We start from the raw sequence: 7500 nt of genomic DNA, 5'->3' as shown, positions 1-7500 counted from the left end.
TGACAGGACGTCCCTAGAAAACGGCTTTTTCTTTTCGGCATTAAGTGGCATGTTTAACGTGGCTAGAACATCTATTATCCTGCAAATGGCACTCAAGCTTGGCAAAAGTCTCGAAACACTCCTATCTTGACGCACCTGCAACCGCAACACGATGCAAAACAAATTGCACGAGCTACTGATACTTGTACCATGCACGGTACACGGTTCCGAAAATTACGCCTGAAAGTATGCAATTTGGTGCTACCCTAGGGAACTTGTATGGGGAAGCCTACCTACGCGTGTCGCACGTTGCAAGTTGCATGGTCGTCGATCAGAGGCATGCAAAAGCACCTATCTAGGGGAATTACTCTACGTTCTAGTAGCTAGTGCGATTTTCCGGTCCAGCACGGCAGTACGCCTGCATGCATACAATCCATGTACCAACCATGTACCTAGGCGTTGGTCAGTAGCTTTTGGCGCCACATGGAGAAAGTATTCGAGTTCAGATTTCTGGGACTTAGCGTATTTTCAAAACTATTAATGGAAATTAAACTATAAATGGGTCACAAGCTAGGCGTTGCTCAGTAGCTTTTGGCGCCACATGGAGGAAGTATTCGAGTTCAGATTTCTGGGACTTAGCGTATTTTTCAAAACTATTAATTTAAATTAAACTATAAATGGGTCTCAAGCTAGGCGTTGGTCAGTAGCTTTTGGCGCAACATGGAGGAAGTATTCGAGTTCAGATTCTGGGACTTAGCGTATTTTTCAAAAACTATTAATGGAAATTAAACTATAAATGGGTCTCAAGCTAGGCGTTGGTCAGTAGCTTTTGGCGCAACATGGAGGAAGTATTCGAGTTCAGATTTCTGGGACTCAGCGTATTTTTCAAAACTATTAATGGAAATTAAACTATAAATGGGTCACAAGCTAGGCGTTGCTCAGTAGCTTTTGGCGCCACATGGAGGAAGTATTCGAGTTCAGATTTCTGGGACTTAGCGTATTTTTCAATCATATTAAACCGAATCAAACATAAAAATGATGAAACCTACACGACGTTCCTAGGTTATGGACGAAAAGTGACGATTAGTGCCGGTCAGGATAGCCGTGCACCAAATTGTGTACCGATCAGGGAAAGTACAACACGGAGGGCGCAGCCCGAGCGTACGCGTTCATGGATGTCCATGTTGGTACAAGTTGCCGGTCAGGATAGCCGTGCACCAAAATTGTGTACCGATCAGGGAAAGTACAACACGGAGGGCGCAGCCCGAGCGTACGCGTTCATGGATGTCCATGTTGGTACAAGTTGCCGGTCAGGATAGCCGTGCACCAAAATTGTGTACCGATCAGGGAAAGTACAACACGGAGGGCGCAGCCCGAGCGTACGCGTTCATGGATGTCCATGTTGGTACAAGTTGCGGTCAGGATAGCCGTGCACCAAAATTGTGTACCGATCAGGGAAAGTACAACACGGAGGGCGCAGCCCGAGCGTACGCGTTCATGGATGTCCATGTTGGTACAAGTTGCCGGTCAGGATAGCCGTGCACCAAAATTGTGTACCGATCAGGGAAAGTACAACACGGAGGGCGCAGCCCGAGCGTACGCGTTCATGGATGTCCATGTTGGTACAAGTTGCCGGTCAGGATAGCCGTGCACCAAATTGTGTACCGATCAGGGAAAGTACACTACGTTCCTATGACTTGGGTGAAAAGTGTTGATAAAGTGCCGGATAGGATAGACGGTGGCTTATCGTACACATCACAAACAAAAACCCTTAGTGAGCAGTAGCAAGTGTCGATGGAACAAAGCGAAGGCAATACAAACTGATCAAGTACAATAAAGAACGCTACGTACTAGGACTTCTGTCCAAGAATGGTGTCCGCGACGGGAGGGGCAATGGTCGAGCAAGCAGGTTCCCTAGTAAACCTTGTATGGTAAACATACCCAAGCGTGTCCGTATGCACGCAACGATAGTCACGAAACGGGCACATACCTAGGGAAAGTACTCTACGTACTAGGACTTCTGTCCAAGAATGGTGTCCGCGACGGGAGGGCAATGGTCGAGCAAGCAGGTTTCCCTAGTAAACTTGTATGGTAAACATACCCAAGCGTGTCCGTATGCACGCAACGATAGTCACGAACGGGCACATACCTAGGGAAAGTACTCTACGTACTAGGACTTCTGTCCAAGAATGGTGTCCGCGACGGGAGGGCAATGGTCGAGCAAGCAGGTTTCCCTAGTAAACCTTGTATGGTAAACATACCCAAGCGTGTCCGTATGCACGCAACGATAGTCACGAACGGGCACATACCTAGGGAAAGTACTCTACGTACTAGGACTTCTGTCCAAGAATGGTGTCCGCGACGGGAGGGCAATGGTCGAGCAAGCAGGTTTCCCTAGTAAACCTTGTATGGTAAACATACCCAAGCGTGTCCGTATGCACGCAACGATAGTCACGAACGGGCACATACCTAGGGAAAGTACTCTACGTACTAGGACTTCTGTCCAAGAATGGTGTCCGCGACGGGGAGGGCAATGGTCGAGCAAGCAGGTTTCCCTAGTAAACCTGTATGGTAAACATACCCAAGCGTGTCCGTATGCACGCAACGATAGTCACGAACGGGCACATACCTAGGGAAAGTACTCTACGTACTAGGACTTCTGTCCAAGAATGGTGTCCGCGACGGGAGGGCAATGGTCGAGCAAGCAGGTTTCCCTAGTAAACCTTGTATGGTAAACATACCCAAGCGTGTCCGTATGCACGCAACGATAGTCACGAACGGGCACATACCTAGGGAAAGTACTCTACGTACTAGGACTTCTGTCCAAGAATGGTGTCCGCGACGGGAGGGCAATGGTCGAGCAAGCAGGTTTCCCTAGTAAACTTGTATGGTAAACATACCCAAGCGTGTCCGTATGCACGCAACGATAGTCACGAACGGGCACATACCTAGGGAAAGTACTCTACGTACTAGGACTTCTGTCCAAGAATGGTGTCCGCGACGGGAGGGCAATGGTCGAGCAAGCAGGTTTCCCTAGTAAACCTTGTATGGTAAACATACCAAGCGTGTCCGTATGCACGCAACGATAGTCACGAACGGGCACATACCTAGGGAAAGTACTCTACGTACTAGGACTTCTGTCCAAGAATGGTGTCCGCGACGGGAGGGCAATGGTCGAGCAAGCAGGTTCCCTAGTAAACCTTGTATGGTAAACATACCCAAGCGTGTCCGTATGCACGCAACGATAGTCACGAACGGGCACATACCTAGGGAAAGTACTCTACGTACTAGGACTTCTGTCCAAGAATGGTGTCCGCGACGGGAGGGCAATGGTCGAGCAAGCAGGTTTCCCTAGTAAACCTTGTATGGTAACATACCCAAGCGTGTCCGTATGCACGCAACGATAGTCACGAACGGGCACATACCTAGGGAAAGTACTCTACGTACTAGGACTTCTGTCCAAGAATGGTGTCCGCGACGGGAGGGCAATGGTCGAGCAAGCAGGTTTCCCTAGTAAACCTTGTATGGTAAAACATACCCAAGCGTGTCCGTATGCACGCAACGATAGTCACGAACGGGCACATACCTAGGGAAAGTACTCTACGTACTAGGACTTCTGTCCAAGAATGGTGTCCGCGACGGGAGGGCAATGGTCGAGCAAGCAGGTTTTACTAGAGAAACTTGTATGGCAAACATACTAAGGTGTCTTGCACGCAAGATCGTCACGATCGGGCACTACCTAGGGAAGTACCTACGTACTAGGCACGCTTTTGTAGAATGGGTCGCGACGTGGAGGTGGATGGTCGAGGTCGCAGTTGCCTTAGTAAACCTTGTATCGGTAACATACCCAAGAGTGTCCGTTGCACTAAGAGAGTCACGAACGGGCACATACCTAGGGAAAGTACTCTACCGACATGGACTTCTTCCAAGAATGGTTGTCCTCCCAGAGAGAGCAACAGGACGGCAGCAATTTACCTATAATTCTTGTATGAGAACATACCAAGGTTCTATGGACGTCAGTGCGATGTCACAAACGAACGCATAACTTGTACTCACGACATGGACTTCCAAACCCAAGAATGAGTGTTGTGAGGTCGGTGAAGCAGGTTACTTGTCTGGCAACGTTCCTAATACCTTAAGAGATCGTGAGTTACTGTGAAGGAACAAAACGTGTACCTAGAATTCTTCCGGTTCCTAGAACCTTTATGGTAAAGTCCAAGGTGTCTATGTGCAAGATAGTTTGACGGGCACATACTCGGGAAAGTACTCTACGACACACTTCCAAACCCAAGAATGAGTTGTGAGTTTTACTAAGAGCAATGGTAATTGGCAGGTTACCTATAATTCTTGATATGTGCGGGGAGTTCCTTAAGGTTCTTCCTCCCAGAGATCGTCACTATCTGGGACGTACATTAATTGTACCTACATACCTACACGCTTTTGTAGAAGGTATCAGACGTGAAGTGAGGTCGAGTGCGCTGCTTACCAAACTTTGAACGCGGTAACTTGTACTCATACCCAAGACATGACCAAACCCAAGGAATGAGTTGTGAGTTTTACTAAGAGCAACAGGTAATTGGCAGCGTTACCTATAAGACTGGACTTCCTTCCAAGAATTCTTCCTCCCAGAGATCGTCACTATCTGGGACGTACATTATTTGTACCTATACACGCTTTTGTAGAGAGCATATCAAGACGTGAAGTATGTTGGAGGTCAGTGCGGGCTTACAAACTTTGAACGCGGTAACTTGTACTCGGCACCGACATGGACACTTCCAAACCCAAGGAATGAGTTGTGAGTTTTACTAAGAGAAACAGGTAATTGGCAGCGTTACCTATAATTCTTGATATGTGCGGGGAGTTCCTTAAGGTTCTTCCTCCCAGAGATCGTCACTATCTGGGACGTACATTAATTTGTACCTACATAGCCACACGCTTTTGTAGAGAGCATATCAAGACGTGAAGGGTTATGTTGGAGGTTGAGTGCGCTGCTTACCAAACTTTGAACGCGGTAACTTGTACTCGGCACCGACATGGACCTTCCACCAAGGATGAGTTACTAAGAGAAATACTAGGGAAAGTTCTCACTATTGAGTTTTCCAAGAAGGTCTTCCTCCCAGAGATCGTCACTATCTGGGACGTACATTAATTTGTCCCTAGCGCACGCTTATTGTAGAGAGCATATCAAGACGTGAAGGGTTATGTTGGAGGTTAGTCGCTGACCAAACTTTAACGCGGTAACTTGTACTCGGCACCGACATGGACACTTCCAAACCCAAGGAATGGTGTGAGTTTACTAAGAGAAACAGGTAGTTTTTGGAAACAGGTAATTAGTACCTATAATATGTGCGGGGAGTTCCTTTTCTTCCTCCAGAGATCGTCACTATCTGGGACGTACATTCATTTGTACCTACATAGGCACACGCTTTTGTAGAGAGCATATCAAGACGTGAAGTGTTATGTTGGAGGTCGAGTGCGCTGCTTACCAAACTTTGAACGCGGTAACTTGTACTCGGCACCGACATGGACACTTCCAAACCCAAGGAATGAGTTGTGAGTTTTACTAAGAGAAATAGGTGATTGGCCGTTCTCACCTATAAGTCTTGATGTGTGCGGGAAGTTCCTTAAGGTTCTTCCTCCCAGAGATCGTCACTATCTGGGACGTACATTAATTTGTACCTACATTGGCGCACGCTTTTGTAGAGAGCATATCAAGACGTGAAGGGTTATGTTGGAGGTTGAGTGCGCTGCTTACCAAACTTTGAACGCGGTAACTTGTACTCGGCACCGACATGGACACTTCCAAACCCAAGGAATGAGTTGTGAGTTTTACTAAGAGAAACAGGTAATTGGCAGCGTTACCTATAATTCTTGATATGTGCGGGGAGTTCCTTAAGGTTCTTCCTCCCAGAGATCGTCACTATCTGGGACGTACATTCATTTGTACCTACATAGGCACACGCTTTTGTAGAGAGCATATCAAGACGTGAAGTGTTATGTTGGAGGTCGAGTGCGCTGCTTACCAAACTTTGAACGCGGTAACTTGTACTCGGCACCGACATGGACACTTCCAAACCCAAGGAATGAGTTGTGAGTTTTACTAAGAGAAATAGGTGATTGGCCGTTCTCACCTATAAGTCTTGATGTGTGCGGGAAGTTCCTTAAGGTTCTTCCTCCCAGAGATCGTCACTATCTGGGACGTACATTAATTTGTACCTACATTGGCGCACGCTTTTGTAGAGAGCATATCAAGACGTGAAGGGTTATGTTGGAGGTTGAGTGCGCTGCTTACCAAACTTTGAACGCGGTAACTTGTACTCAGCACCGACATGGACACTTCCAAACCCAAGGAATGAGTTGTGAGTTTTACTAAGAGCAACAGGTAATTGGCAGCGTTACCTATAATTCTTGATATGTGCGGGGAGTTCCTTAAGGTTCTTCCTCCCAGAGATCGTCACTATCTGGGACGTACATTAATTTGTACCTACATAGGCACACGCTTTTGTAGAGAGCATATCAAGACGTGAAGGGTTATGTTGGAGGTTGAGTGCGCTGCTTACCAAACTTTGAACGCGGTAACTTGTACTCGGCACCGACATGGACACTTCCAAACCCAAGGAATGAGTTGTGAGTTTTACTAAGAGAAACAGGTAATTGGCAGCGTTACCTATAATTCTTGATATGTGCGGGGAGTTCCTTAAGGTTCTTCCTCCCAGAGATCGTCACTATCTGGGACGTACATTAATTTGTACCTGCATTAGCGCACGCTTTTGTAGAGAGCATATCAAGACGTGAAGTGTTATGTTGGAGGTCGAGTGCGCTGCTTACCAAACTTTGAACGCGGTAACTTGTACTCGGCACCGACATGGACACTTCCAAACCCAAGGAATGAGTTGTGAGTTTTACTAAGAGAAATAGGTGATTGGCCGTTCTCACCTATAAGTCTTGATATGTGCGGGGAGTTCCTTAAGGTTCTTCCTCCCAGAGATCGTCACTATCTGGGACGTACATTAATTTGTACCTGCATTAGCGCACGCTTTTGTAGAGAGCATATCAAGACACGGGACGTGTTGTGTTGGAGGTCGAGTGCGCTGCTTACCAAACTTTGAACGCGGTAACTTGTACTCGGCGCCGGCATGGACACGCCCAAACCCTAGTCTTGATGTGTGCGGGAAGTTCCTTAAGGTTCTTCCTCCCAGAGATCGTCACTATCTGGGACGTGCATTAATTTGTACCTACTCTAGCGCACGCTTTTGTAGAGAGCATATCAAGACGTCTCGTAAGAGACAACACTTGTACTTGTACAAATTTGAGTAACCCATTGTTGCAGGTCGAGTGTGTTGCATACCAAACTTTGAACGCGGTTACGCCACTCGGCGCCGAAAGGCACTCTTTAAACCCTAGGCAGGGGATCACTCGGCTCATGGATCGATGAAGACCGCAGCTAAATGCGCGTCATAATGTGAACTGCAGGACACATGAACATTGATAAGTTGAACGCATATGGCGCATCGGACGTTT

The 7500-nt window shown here is 47.3% G+C and overlaps 1 non-coding gene across 1 annotated transcript in view; it reads left to right on the top strand.

Moving 5' to 3' along the window:
• The first annotated feature begins 7375 nt into the window (after positions 1-7375).
• Positions 7376-7500, top strand: part of LOC121601113 — a 158-nt gene continuing 33 nt past the window's right edge. Inside the window, exon 1 of the ribosomal RNA XR_006006004.1 lies at positions 7376-7500. This exon is cut by the window's right edge and continues 33 nt beyond it. This is a non-coding gene — a ribosomal RNA (5.8S ribosomal RNA).

The sequence above is a fragment of the Anopheles merus genome, unplaced genomic scaffold, assembly GCF_017562075.2.
Source record: "Anopheles merus strain MAF unplaced genomic scaffold, AmerM5.1 LNR4000029, whole genome shotgun sequence".
NCBI classification, from domain to species: domain Eukaryota; kingdom Metazoa; phylum Arthropoda; class Insecta; order Diptera; family Culicidae; genus Anopheles; species Anopheles merus.
The sequence above is the reverse complement of the archived record's forward strand: the minus strand, read 5'-3'. Positions and strand labels throughout refer to the sequence as shown.